Source organism: Pinus tabuliformis, chromosome 3_1 (genome assembly GCF_031772625.1).
Source record: "Pinus tabuliformis cultivar Carrire ecotype Pingquan chromosome 3_1, CPIR1, whole genome shotgun sequence".
In the NCBI taxonomy this organism is placed as follows: Eukaryota; Viridiplantae; Streptophyta; class Pinopsida; order Pinales; family Pinaceae; genus Pinus; species Pinus tabuliformis.
In genome coordinates this window covers 685509054-685515025 of record NC_142301.1, presented here as the reverse complement: position 1 = coordinate 685515025, position 5972 = coordinate 685509054, and the positions used below count along the sequence as shown (strand labels likewise).

General features: G+C 40.9%; 1 pseudogene; it reads right to left on the bottom strand.

The window, feature by feature from the left end:
• Positions 1-225: 225 nt before the first annotated feature.
• On the bottom strand, positions 226-1004 carry LOC149188974 (chitinase 2 pseudogene; annotated as a pseudogene).
• Positions 1005-5972: the final 4968 nt, after the last annotated feature.

Sequence of the window (5972 nt, the reverse complement as noted above, 5' to 3'; positions counted from 1 at the left end):
TCTCCTGATACTTCAGTTTAAAATTTATAGATCTGAGGAGAGTAAAAATCAAAAGTGAATAGATTTAGCTATAGCATATAACACTATATAAAAATAGCCGTTTACAATGCAAAGAGCCCAGAGTTCATTCCCAGTTTTTAAGGCTTATTTTGATGGATGGAAAACAGGAAATTCCATCTCATCGAATATATTAATGACAGAAGGATTAATAATAATCAATAACGATTAGGACGTCAGTAGAGTTTGATATTGTGTTTCATATTTGAAGTTATTGGACTTGGAACTGTCTGCACACCACACAAAGATGCCCTCCAATTTTCCATTCTGCTTCAGCATATTACACGCCTCAAAGAAGCCATTCTCTTGCTATAGACCTGTTCCAACGCCGTTTTCTGTAATAAAACTAACCATTACTTTCCCTCCGCTGTAGTGAGACACCTGCGTATTGTAGTATTGGATGAACTGCGAAATTGTGGTGCTAGCATCGTAGGCATAGAATTGGAAGTTAACGTAGTCTATGGTGTCCCCGTATTTCTTCCAGAGGGCAAGGTAATGGGATTGAACCTCCTGGTCGTCAAAGGGAGCAAGGGAGGCGAAGGAGATGAAGCTACTCTGCTTTAACCTCCTTATCAGTTGCCCGATGCACTCCGCAAATGTATCATTGTCGGCTTGAAAATGCTCGTAGTCGATGTCGATGCCATCGAGATGGTATTCTTCGATTATTTTTGACAGTGACGAGACTGCGTTATCTACCCAGGCAGGCACTCACGATGGCCTGAACTCTATCTATATCTTGTTTATTTTCCATGGGTGGAACTTCTGCCACATAATCATTGGTAGTTTGACCATGGCTTTTTACTTCAATTCTTGAAGCAACCAGAGTTATCTCTTGCACCTATAACATGAGCTAATATTTTTCTGCTAAGTGCAGTGCCATTGCTGCGCATGGGTGTTGAAATCGTAATTTCAACGCAGCGGCAACATCGCCAGAATCCGTTCAGCATACACGCCTGGAACTTCTCGGACCAGCTTTCCGATGAAGGAATAATCCGGCAAGGAGCTCCGAGAAAATATGGAGCTGACACGTGGTTCAGCCCTGACGTAACGCAACGTAAGTTTCTCGGGAGGTATTGTTCAGTCATATGATGCCTTCCGATATTCTTGTGAGCCGTCCGATTTTCTCCATCTACCTCCACCGTTGATTGCGTAAGGTGCATACGGGCCTGCAGCAAATCAAGAGTTTGCGTGGCGTGTGAGGATTCCTGTTGACCGCCGAGAAGGGAATTAAATGCTTTTAATGACTTTCGTAGTTTTTGGTAGAGGCTTTAATTTTGGATATGGGCTTGTGTCCCATATGATATACGTCACATTCTCTTTGTATGTTTTTTTATATATATATGTTGTCATAAAAAGTCTATGATAGAGAGACTTTAGAATGCGCGTGCTGTAGTCTTTATTTAGGTGTGCCTGCGAGCGAAAAAAAGTTAAGTCATTTTTTTTGTTGTGATGTATTGTGGCTGCGGCAGCGTATAGTAGTGTGCGTTTTTTTTGGGTGATGGATATTATGCCTGCGCACAATTTTTTTAAGTAATGGTGTTATGTGGTGGCTGCGCTCGGTGGAGAAAAATTTTTGTAATCGCACAGCAGTGCGAGATATGAAAGAGGTGAAGTAACTGTTTTTGGCCCCCATTGTAAAACAGAAGATTATGTAACTTTCACAGCAGTGGAGTATGTAATTTTTGTGGTAAATGTTGAACGCACAGCAGTGCCGAAAATGGAACAGGGGAGGCATGTAATGTTTGTTTGTCATTGTAAAACATAGGAGCAGCAAGAAATTGTTTTTGTAATATCCACAGCAGTGGAAAATCTGTGAGAGCAGCAGAGTTTTATTTTTGAATCCCTCTTCGCACAGAGGATGGAATTTGTATCAGTCTTTCAGTTTTAAATTAATAGAAATGTGTTGTGACTATGTAAAGGACTGTGTTCTGAGTTAATTTTTTTTTAAAAGAGGTTCTCTGCAAAAGATCCTGGACAGAGGAAACAGAGCATTGTCTCTGTGGTGCCTGTTGGTTTGGTTTTGGTATTTCCCCATTCAAAAATTCCCAACAGTGGTATCAGAGCTAGTCCAGGCTCTTTGAAGACTCAAAGAAGCTGAAGGAAGGTGTTGTTGCAGCAGTCAAACCTCTCCAGCAGTGTGAAGCCACAGCCAAAAGGGTTAAGGTATTTCTCAAAGCTTTCTTTGTGTTACTGTTGAAGGAACAGTCAGTGATTTTAAAAGAAAACACAGTCAAGTATTTAAAGCCTAGATAAGAATGGCAAGGTCAAAGAAGAAAGCCTCCAGGGCTGTTAAAAATGTGTCTCCCCCCTCTACTAAACTAGAAGGCAATCCATTAGAATACATTCTATTTGAAACCCCAAAGTTTGATGGAAACTTTGATGTATGGGAAATAAGGATGAGGGCCTTCCTAATGTTTGAGGGGATTGAAGTCTGGGAGTCAGTGATTGATGATAGCCAGAAGGATAAAGAATCCATGGAGTATGATGCACAAGCAACAAAGACTATCTTGGATGGACTCCCTGATTCTGTGAAGAGGAATCTAGGAAAATACACATCAGCAAAGGATATATGGGACAGACTGCATGACCTTCATGCAAAGGGAGCACTGACCATGAAAATGAGTCAAGAAGAAAGTCATGAACCCATCATAGAAGCTGAGAATGAGAAGCTTGACCTCATCAAGGTTCAAGTAAAAGAAAGGGATGAAGAGCTTGCCAAGCTTAAGAAGGAGCTTGATCAATGCAAGAGGAAACATCATGAAGAAGTCATATCCATGACAAATCAGTTGAATGAAGCAAAGAAGCAGGCAGATGCCTTGACAAGCCAACTTGAACAAAGGCACAAGAGAGTGAATAAGCTTGTAGAAGAGATTGGACAGTACAAGGTAGAGGTCTCCTCCCTTAAGTCCGAACTACAAGAAGCCAGGAAGCAGGCACAAGAAGCTGAAAAGAAAATGGAGAGCAGTCAAGCAAAAGATGAAGAAATCTCCAAAATGAAGACTGACATTATCTCCTTCAAAATAGTAGCAGCTGAAGCTACTCGTAGCAAGGAAGAAACTGAGGGACAACTAGCAAAGAAAAGTAATGAATGTGAAAAGTTAGAAGAAGAGATTGTCCTCCTTAGGAAGAAGGTTGAAGGGATGAACAAGATCATGAAGAGCTCTCAAGCTTTGGATGACATGCTTAGCTATCACAGATCCCCATTTGATAAATCAGGACTTGGGTATGTAGGTGAACCCTCAAACAAGGATGAAGATGCTTTAAGCAAAGGAGATGTGAAGAAGCCAGAAAGAGATGGTGATGCTCCTAGTTCCAGCAAAGGCAAGGAGAAAAATGAAGGCAACAATAGAAGAGATCCTGCTCCAAGTAGAAAACCAGCTCCAAGAAGGAATGTAGCTGATGTCAAAGAGGCAAGAGGCAATGGTTATCAACCAAGAATCTCAAGGCAGCAAGGCTTCAGAAGTGCATCAAGAAAACCTCCATCTCCCAGGTACCAAAGTTCATTTTATGGTTATTGTTATGCTTGCTCAAACTTTGGTCATATGGCAAAAGACTGTAGAGCATTTCATAAAGATAAATGTTGTGGTCTCCGAAAACCTCCAAGAGACAATTTTAGAAGAAATCATGAAATGTTATTCATGAACAATGTTGAATGTTTCAAGTGTCATAACATTGGGCATATGGTACGAGATTGTAACTTGACATGGGCTCTTACACAAGCTAGACCCATGCAAAAGAAGAAAGTTACACAAGTATGGAGAAGGAAGGAAAGGCAATCTGAAAGCCTCTTGAACTCCCCAACTGATCTAAATTTATTTTGAGAAGAGTCTGCTGAAAGAAGATAAAGCATACACTAAAGGGGAGCTTGTAATTTTTTTTGCTGAACGGTCTTAACAGTCATTCTTTAATGAAGACTTCTTTTTATAAAGGAAAGACATGAAATCAAATTTGCCATAAGAGCAGAGAAGAAAAGGGGACAGCGCTCAAATGTAAAGTGCAACAGCGCAATAAGAAGTATGCAAAGCAAGAAGACCCTCACAGCAGTAGGAAGACAAAATACAAAACAACAGTTTGGAAATTTTTTTTAAGCACATGGATTAGAATGAACAGCAGTTTGAAATTTTGTTGTGGAGCACATGCATTGAAATGCATAGCAATGGAAGGTAGTTTCCTTCTATGTAATGTGAGAGAATATACTCACAGCAGAGTGAGTATAATACACAGCAGATGGAAATGTTTTGTATTGGGAATGAAAATGCAAAGCAGTGAGAAGAAAATGAGAAGAAGGCAAAACGCAACAGAGCATAAATGCCCAGTGGCTGAGAATGCAATGAATTTTTTTTTCACACAGCAGTAAAAAAAATGTAATATCTTTTTGTATGCAATGCAACATGCAAAGAAATGCATAAAGATAAACAGGGACAGCAGATTTTTAATGCACACTGGATGTATAAGAATGTGTGTGGCAGCAGAAAGCCAAAGGAATTGCACAGTAGTGCATTGTGTAAAAAAAATTTTGAATGAAGACTAAGATTGTGTGAAGCAAGGGTGCATAAGAAAAGGCAGCAGCCCGTGTTATTTTTTTTGTGTGGAGAATGAAGTGCCAAGAGTATGGGCACACAGCAGTATGATGAAACAAAAGGCAGCGACAGTGCAAATTGCAGAGGCAACGTAGCAGCAAATAAAAACCCAGGGATGACAGTACAACAGTGTAAATTTGTAAGGTGGGACAGAGTAATTGTTCCAAGAAAGACAGAGTATTTTGTCTTTGAAAAGTGCAGAAGCAGTGCAAGTGTAGACACAGCAGTGTGGGATAGACGCAGCAAAGAAGATGGCACAATAGTGCAGCAGAGAATATGCAGCAGCATAAAAGAACAATGTAATGAGTCTGCACACACAGCAGTGCAAGGATTGTTTGTTTTGGAACTGCATTTGAAGCAGTCATTTGGTGAAACCCTCTGTTAAAGAGGAAGGTGCTTTTCAGCACATTGTCATTAGTGAATCCCTCTGTCAAGAGGAAGATGCTTTTTAGCATACACATGGTAAATCCCTCTATCAAGAGGATGATGCTTTTCAGCATAGTCACAGGTGAATCCCTCTGTCATGAGGAAGGTGCTCTTCAGCACATTGTAATGGTGAATCCCTCTGTCATGAGGAAGGTGCTCTTCAGCACTGTAATGGTGGATCCCTCTGTCACGAGGAAGGTGCTCTTAAGCACAGTTTCAGGTTAATCCCTCCATTAAGAGGAAGACAACTTTGATTGTTTGTGGAACTGCATCAGAAGCAGTTGGTGAATCCCTCTATGTGAGGAAGATACTTTTGTAACAGCAGTGTTGGGGAATCCCTCCATGTGATGAAGTGTTTGGGTAAGATTGAATGCCCAGCTGTTGAAATTAAAGGGGAGTGTTGAAATCGTAATTTCAACGCAGCGGCAACATCGCCAGAATCCGTTCAGCATACATGCCTGGAACTTCTCGGACCAGCTTTCCGATGAAGGAATAATCCGGCAAGGAGCTCCGAGAAAATATGGAGCTGACACGTGGTTCAGCCCTGACGTAACGCAACGTAAGTTTCTCGGGAGGTATTGTTCAGTCATATGATTCCTTCCGATATTCTTGTGAGCCGTCTGATTTTCTCCATCTACCTCCACCGTCGATCGCGTAAGGTGCATACGGGCCTGCAGCAAATCAATAGTTTGCGTGGCGTGTGAGGATTCCTGTTGACCGCCGAGAAGGGAATTAAATGCTTTTAATGACTTTCGTAGTTTTTGGTAGAGGCTTTAATTTTGGATATGGGCTTGTGTCCCATATGATATACGTCACATTCTCTTTGTATGTTTTTTTATATATATATGTTGTCATAAAAAGTCTATGATAGAGAGACTTTAGAATGCGCGTGCTGTAGTCTTTATTTAG